Here is an 8,717-nt window from a genome sequence, read left to right as displayed (position 1 = left end):
TTGCTCATACCTTTAGGATATTAGCAACCTTTGCGATAGTCCTCGAGGTCCGTGGTATTTCCTTCTTCCAAATACCATGAACTGTTTATGGCAGAAGTTCTTTTGAACCAAAAGATCACCATAAGAGTGCTCTTGATGAGTTCTTTGTTCTACATTGTGAATCTGCCAGTTCTACCTTTCTGCATGGGTTATCCGGAAGAAATTTTGAGCTTTGCTCAACATACTAATCTATGCATCCACAACTCATAAAGATATATGTTGCTTGAGTTGTTACTCTTCACTTGTATTCCGTCCATTGTCTATCAATCAATAGTCTAGAGTATGTGTGCATTCATTCGTCGATGCCTATTATTCGTGTGGTTTGTCAAGCCATTCTATTTTGGAATGACTAGGAGAAACAAACTCCCGTACCTTGTCCATTTCGGGGATTGAGTCAAAGTAGTTGTATTCCGTGGATCAAAATGCCAATCTAGCTTTCGCTCTGTTCTACCTTGGAGTGTTACCATCTTTATTTCAAGAATTTTACCAGAATTGCACCACCTCTTATGAATTCTTGACGCAATGATACTTCTTGCCATCATTATTCATTCATTGGTCCCGTGTTGTTGTAACCGGAATGCCAACAAGTGAACTGTGATGTGTGAAATCAATACTCCTAGCAACCTCGTTGCTTAGTAGTTAATGGACAATACTGCCACTCTTAGAGTGCTGGTTATTGAATCATCATCTTAAGATTGATCGTGCTACCTAGTCCATATTTCCGGTGCACTCTTTGATCAATGAGTTAGGATTGTGTCAATCCCTCGCTCTTTTGATCATATCATCTTGCCTCGAAAGCAAGGTTGCTCTCGAGCTTAGCAACATATCGGTGGTTCATGATTTTCCGGATATCTTCTCGGAAGTATTACCAGGTTGTCACCTGACCACTAGGTTGAGTTCGTGATCAAGTTGGTTTCTTATAAACCACCCCTTCTCCAAGAATCCGTGTTGGATGCCCCTGAGCTAGTTGGTTAAGCTAAACAACAACTTGGAGAGTTGGAAGATGAAAGCTTGTCCGACTTAGTTCATCTCTAAGGGATATCCTTGTGTGTGTGTGTATTGAAGAAAGTTGATATCTTCGTTGATTGATCCTCATGATTAGTTGTCGGTGCTATTATCTTATCCAATCTTTGATTTGACTGTGGGCTATCGTCAAATCAAATCAGAACCAACGATGTTTGTAGTGTTGTCTTACTTGTGGTTGATCCTTGAGCATACACCATTATATCTTTTGTTTTGACCAATGTTATTGCTTTGTTCACATAGTTGTGGAATTCCATCTTCATGGAAATCTTTATGATTTGTTGTTGAGCCCATCAGCAACATTTTATCTTCTCCATGATTCATGTTGAACATTAAGCAAGTGTTGGAAACTTTTGTAAGCATTATCTTTGTGCCACGTTCATGAAGAATATGTTCGATGAAAGAATAGACTTCCTCTAATTAATGTGCATTTGAAGCAAGTTGCCGTCGTGAATTCGATAAAGTTTGTTTTTGCTTCCTCTCGAATCAGCCCAAGTCAGTCATGCATATGTGCAAAGTATTCTATGGTTTGGAGACTTGCAACCATCCTTTTGTATGTATCCCTAGCACACCAAGTCACTGGTTGATTTGTTCAAGGAGAAGAAGTTCCTTCTTAAGAATCATGACTTATGTTAGGACTTCGATATCCTCGATGATGGTTCCCAATCAGAACTCGATAGTGTTTCATTGTAAGACTACTATGTGGTCATGCTTGTCTGGACCAGCGTGTTCACATGTATGTAGCAGAACCAGCTCATGTTTTGGTGCTTGCTATCGTAGTTCATTTCCCGAGAATCTCGCAATGTCATCTCGTTGGTTTGTGTTGCAAACTTTCTTTTCAGACATGCCGAGTCTGAAGTATCCTGTTAACAACTAGATCTGAATCTCATGCAGATATGATGGTCGGAAAATCCCCAACTTTTGCATTTTGTTCCCAGCTTGCACCGCCATTGTGCAAATTTCCCATGGGCTGCCCCTCTCAGTAATTGATGTCTAGGATCATCTTCAAAAGTGGACTTACCATGGGTCCCATCCATTTCCGATGATAAGCAAAAATCATCCATTGCATTGTCTTCAACAAGGTAGTCCACATCATCCATCCTAGTCTGAGTATGTCAATTCTTCGAACTCTCCGAAACGATCAATTGTGAGTTTCCCTAGGCTGGTATGAAAAGTTTCAATGATCTAGATATAAAAAGTAATTCTTTTTGCCACTTAAGGGAATAATTCTACGAGTCACCTCCCACGAGGTGTCCCGTTATGGAATCATGGCAATTATCTCCTCGCTACTTGACCCCATTCACCATCTTCTCAAGCGTGGAATTGTTGCCTACCAAATTGAACCCCGTCATCTATTCTTCCATCCCTTCCGAGGTGTGTTTGAATGTCTCAGCTCAAGAGATGTTGCTATGTCTCATTTCGTGAGTTGATTCTGAGTTGTTCGATCTTCGAGAAGAACGATCCTTCTAGAGTTTCCTTTTCATCTTGTTGCCATGTTGACTGGAGTTCTCAGAGCAAGACGACGAGACAAAGATGGTGACAAATCAACGTTCTTACAAAATGCAACCCGAATCGTGAAAACTGTGTTAGTTTGCGTTCCCCTTCATATTACCCTACGCTTGAATCTCGGGACGAGATTCTTGTTTAGTAGGGGTGAGTTGTCACATCCCTAGTTCTGGTATGACCTAGACTAGCCAGTCATGTGTGCATCATGTTTAAATTTCAATGAATTTGAAATGGGGACATGTGAAAGACTTTGAAAGTGAAGAAATTGGTGTGACCTTGAAGACTTGGCATTCATTCGAGGAACATGAAGCGTGAAGACTTTTGTTTTCGTAGTTTCATTTTCTCTTTCTTGAGTCATAGGAAACATCGTACTGTTAAAGGGGGTCAAGGAAATACTAAGGAAAAATTTCCATGTGATGCTCAACTCAAATCCTACACCTACCAATCCCTTCGAGTGAAGCCATTGGAAATCTCATACAGTTCAGTCATATTCTTCAGTAACAGAGGCGAAGTTCTTCTGGTCTCTGAGGAATTTGTTCTAACTGAGGAGTTAGGAATTCGCCAGTGCGGATTGCCTACACAGTGAGGAACATGATAGCCCTGAGGAATTTGATACTCAAAATTCCGACCGTTGCTGTGCTATGCGCCAGCTGTCCCAAAATATCTACCCACCTAACGGTCATATCATTGAAGGGCATTTATGTATTATCATGTCGGGATGCTCCCTAGGCTATAAATAGCCGCCCCCTACAACCACTAGCTGGTTGGCTGCTTTGAGAGAAACTGACACTTGTCATTTGAGAGCATCCCATCCTCCAAGGACTTTGAGTGAAAATCATCAACTGAGGAAAACCCAAACCCAAACACCTACAAACCCAAAGTGATTGAGCATCACTAAAGAGATTGATCCTGTGTGGATCCAACGCTTGTTACCTTTGAAGACTATGCTTCTTCCAAACGGTTAGGCGTCAAGGTCTAGACCATCCAAGAGGAAATTGTGGATCGCCGACTGACTGAGTCTGTGAAGGTTCGGAAGTCACCTGAAGACTTACCACGAGTGATTGGGCGAGGTCTGTGTGACCTTAGCTCAAGGAGAATACAGTGAGGACTGTGTGTCCGGGACTGTGTGTCCTCAGGTTTAAATACCTAGCCGCTCCAACGAGATGTACAACTGAGACAGCAGTTGGAACTGGTCAACCAAATCATTGTCTTCACCAAGCTCACTGGTCCTATTTCCTCAACTCTTTCATTTCCTCATATCTGTGTTTGAAGACTTTGACTGAAGACTTTCTCAATTTCCTCAGTTCAATTTCTTCAGTCTGTTTGTCTTCTTCCTGTGTTATCCTGTGTTTACGCTTTCTGTACTCTGTGCTTGTCTTCATTTCTTCATGATGACTATGCTTGTGTTCTGTTATGTTTACTTTTGAGTACTCTCTCCGTTGCAAGTAGTTCTTCGCTAAGAAATTTCCTCACCTGCAAATTCCTGGGTGAAGAATTCATAAAAATCGCATATTCACCCCCCTCTAGTCGATATAATGCACCTTCAGACTTAACCCGCATAAATGTGTTTTTCGAATTCCTGTTGGAAAACTGCTCGGATTCATTGTCTCCCATAGAGGGATAGAAGCCAATCCAGCTAAAATCCAAGCTTTGTCCCAGATGGCAATACCCACAGATCCCAAACATGTCCAGATGCCGGCTGGATGCATCGCAGCCCTGAGTCGTTTCATCTCTCGCCTCGGTGAAAACGACATGCCGCTCTATAAATTACTCAAAAAGACCAAAAATTTCGAATGGACCGATGAGGAAACCGCCGCATTAGAGGAGATAAAAACTCTACTTGGTTATCATGTGATGTTCCCTTTGCTTTGCAACACTTCACGAAACTTGGGATGTATCGGTATCCTCTTGAGTCATCACATGCTCACTATACCATTATCCTCGTTACGGGTTTTGTTTTTATTTCTCGTTGTTGTGCTCTCGCATCCCCGTGACTTAGTCACATGTGTTTGGACAGATGATGATGGATGCCTTCACACTAAGAGGGCCCTAAGAATATCTCTCCATCATCATAGGAGCAAATCCCACTCTCCAGCTATCTAGTCCCTTGTCAAACTTTTCGATGAGCTTGTAAGTTGTAGTTACGATCACCGTGTTACAGGTAACATTTGAGCAACCCCAAAGTCCACGGTATGGTATGAAGTGACTATGATACTCTCATGGTCTAAGGAGCAAAATCACACTTTAACACTCCGTGATATTACAATTGGATACAGACAATATTAACTCAATTCATAACAGACAATTTTGGGTCGATTCAATATGATCGTTCTTTCGGCATCATAATCTCAATGTCGTTTTAGTACTATTGTTACAGCTATCGATATCCTAAGATTCAGAAAACGAGATCACCAACAACACTTGAGCTAGTCCTAGAGGCAAAATTAGGAACATTTTATTTTACTGTTTATCATTCCACATGTGCATATGATTTTTCCACTTAATTGCATATTCCAAGATCATAACAGTTAAAGCATAGAATATAAACTCTGCAATTATCAATATGGAAATATAACAATACAAAGATTATTGCCCCGAGGGCATATTTCCAACAGTCTCCCACTTGCACTAGAGTCAATAATCTTGTTGCATGTTTTTAACACCCATGCATATCCGGTGTTGCTAATGCTATGCTAGTGGTAGAGCCTTCGTCACCGGATTTGATACTCTTCAAATCCTATTATTATTTGTGTCAGTAATATTTAGTATTTCATGCGTAATTCTTATGTTACATTAATGGTAATATTATATCTCCATATAGTCCATTTTATAGTAACATTATATATGCATATAGTCCATTTACTATATCTTCATATAGTCAATATATATTTGAAACTACGCTGCTGGCTCGTGTTCGCGTCACTATTTTCCCCGAAGAGGAAGGGATGATGCAGCACAGCTACGGTAGGTATTTCCCTCGGTGATGAGACCAAGGTTATTGAACAAGTAGGAGAACCATGCAACACTATGTAAATGGTACCTGCACACAAAGAACAAATACTTGCAACCCGACGCGTAAGAGGGGTTGTCAATCCCTCCCGGGTAAAAGATAGAGAAAATTTTTGTAGATTGGATAAATAGATCTTGTGGGAACGCGAGATAAAATAAATAACAAAAAATGCATGAAGGTATTTTTGGGTTTTGGATCAATAGATCTGAAAATAAAAGAGGCAAATAATAGATCGGAAAGCAAATATGATAAAGAAGAGACCCGGGGGCGTAGATTTCACTGGTGGTTTCTCTCGAGAAAAATAGCATAAGGCGGATAAACAAATTACTGTTGGGCAATTGATAGAACATCAAATAATTATAACGATATCCAGGCAATGATCATTATATAGGCATCACGTCCAAGATTAGTAGGCCGACTCTTGCCTGCATCTACTACTATTACTCCACACATCGACCGCTATTGTCACATCCCTACTTCTGGTCTGCTCTGGGTTAGCTAGTCTTGTCTTGCATCATGTCTAAATTTCTCAGAAACTTGAAATGGGGACTGACCAAACCCTAGCACCAAATGAATTCGAATAGGCTCAAATAAAATCACTTCCAATAAACCCAAAGTGACTTCAGGAAAAGTCTATCATTTTTTAAAATGGTGAAAACCTCTGACAAAAATGGGTGCATATTTTCCCTAGGTCATTTCAGGTTATTGGATTAAATCATAAGTATTTGAATTGGAGCATTTAATGGCTATAAATATTTTAAATGCTTCAATAATTCTGAAAACATTTGAGGGCTGTTAGTAAACATTTAAAAAGTGCCCACAAATTTTCTCAGGAGTTTTAAAAATGGTTTAGTATTATTACTAAATCAAAAACAGAAAATAAAAATAAAAAGAGACAGAGGGACTTACCTGGCAGAAGCTTACCTGGCGCCCACCAATAGGCCCACTACTGTAGCTGGCGGCCCAGCCCACCGGCCCCCCCTCCCCTATCGTCTTCCTCCTTTGCCAGGAGGATGGGCGTGTGCCCGCGGTGTGCCAGCACGCGAACGGCCACCGATGGCCACCTCCTGCTTGCCGTTTCGCCCTGGACGCCTCCATGCATCGCCACGCCCCCCCAACCTCTCTCTCTCTCACGCCCGCAGCTCCTCCCCTCCTCTGGCTCCCTCTCCCTCTCTTCCCGAGTGCACCAGAGGGCGGCGCCGTGCTCTACCACGCCCACCGGCCACCCCACGCCTCGCCGACGCGCCAAGAAGCCCCGCCTCGTTCCCCTCTTCCTCCTAACCAAGGCGGAAGGCGCCGGAAGCCCTATGATGCTGCCAACATCATCTTCTTCCTCACCAGTCGCCAGAGATCCTCCTTGCCCCCCCGACTGCTCCGGACCGTCTCCGAGCTCGCTGACCCCCTCGTCCGACTCGCCTTGAGCCTCCGACCCTGCCAATCCCTCTCTTCTTCCCCATAGGCCTCCGTAGCCACCGGACCGCCTACGCCCGAACCCGCCGCCGCCTGCACTCGCCGCTGACGCGACTCCGGTGACCAAATGGTCCGCCTGACGTGTCCAACCCACTCACCGCATCACGTAGGCCCCCGCTAGTGCCTCAGCTCGCTAGCTCACGCACTGCAGCTCCATAGCCACAAACACCCGAACGCCGGCGCCGCCCCGAGCTCGTTTCCGGTGAGCTCCGGCCGTCCCTGCTGCTGCCGCATGCCGTCCTGGATGCGGGCAAGCCTCAGCTCCCCGCGTGTGCCCTCCGCTGGTCGTTTGGGCGCTGGAGAAGCAATCCCGCGCCCTCCGCCGCGTCTGCTGCCGCCCGCGGCTAAACGCCGGCGCGTTAGCCCAGTTGACCAAGGGGTTTAACCTCCCCTGGCTCAATGATAGGTGGGGCCGCCCTGCTAACTAACCTAGAATAGGATTAACTAATCCTAGCTAATTTAGCTTAGCTACTGACATGTGGGCCCATGCCCCACTGACACTTTAGTTAGTATTAAATTAGCACTAACTGTCTCTATTAATTAGCCTAGTCACTGACCAGTGGGTCCCAACGTCAGGTTTGACCTGGGCTGACGCTGTTGACTTGATGACATCATTCTAACGTCAGGCTGACGCAGTAATGCTTTCTGGATTTTAAATAAATTAGAAATGATTTATTTAATTAAGAAAATGTCCAAAACTTCCAAAAATCATAGAAATTCAACCGTAACTCCAAATGAAATAATTTATATATGAAAAATTATCAGAAAAATTCAAGGAATCTGTTTATGGCATTTTCATGCATGTTTGAACAATGTTTGTCCTCTGTTTTGGACAAAACAAATAAATGGCATTTAACTAATCATATATGGAGTTTGAATTTGAATCTTGTATTCAAACCAACTTCATTTAATTGTGTTGCTAGTTGCATTAGCTCAATCAACAACATATTGCCATGTCATTATCATGCATCATGTTGTGCATTGCATTGATTGTGTTCCTTCTCTGTTGCCGGTGGTTGTCCCCTCTCGGTAGACGTCGTACCGACGCTGTGATCGTTGACACTGATGAAGACCCAATGATATCTTCAGAAGTGCCAGGCAAGAACAACCCCCTTGTTCATTCCGATACAATCCCACTCTCTCGCTCCTGCTCTCTTTTACTGCATTAGGACAACAACGATTCATCTGTTACTTGTTGCGGTAGTTGAAGCCCTTATCCTCTGCATGACCTGTCATTGCCATAGTAAATAGATGAAACCCACTAGCATGAGTAGGAGTTGTTTGAGCCTTGATGTGCCTACTCATTCATGCTTGTTTGTCATGCCTGCTATTGCATAGAGTTGTGTCAGGTCTGATTCATCGGGAATGAATTGGAGGTGTGTGAACATGTCCTAATGTGTGTGAGCTAAGTGTGTGAACACGTTTTGGTAAAGGTAGCGGTGAGAGGCCATGTAGGAGTACATGGTGGGTTGTCTCATTGAAACCGTCCTCAGGAACTGAGTTATGTGTCTGTGATCCATGAACAGCTACTACCACTCATTGGGATCCTTAATTGACCCTCTCGGCTTCTTAATCACCTTAGTACTCTGTCCAGGAGTTGCAACTAGTTTCTGGTGTTTGTAGGTTATGTGTTGGCGGCCGTGCGTAGAGCTGACCCTAGGGGTGGGCT

This window comes from Triticum urartu, chromosome 2A, assembly GCF_056163025.1.
Source record: "Triticum urartu cultivar PI428250 chromosome 2A, HENAU_Tu73, whole genome shotgun sequence".
In the NCBI taxonomy this organism is placed as follows: Eukaryota; Viridiplantae; Streptophyta; class Magnoliopsida; order Poales; family Poaceae; genus Triticum; species Triticum urartu.
Note: the sequence above shows the minus strand (reverse complement) of the source record.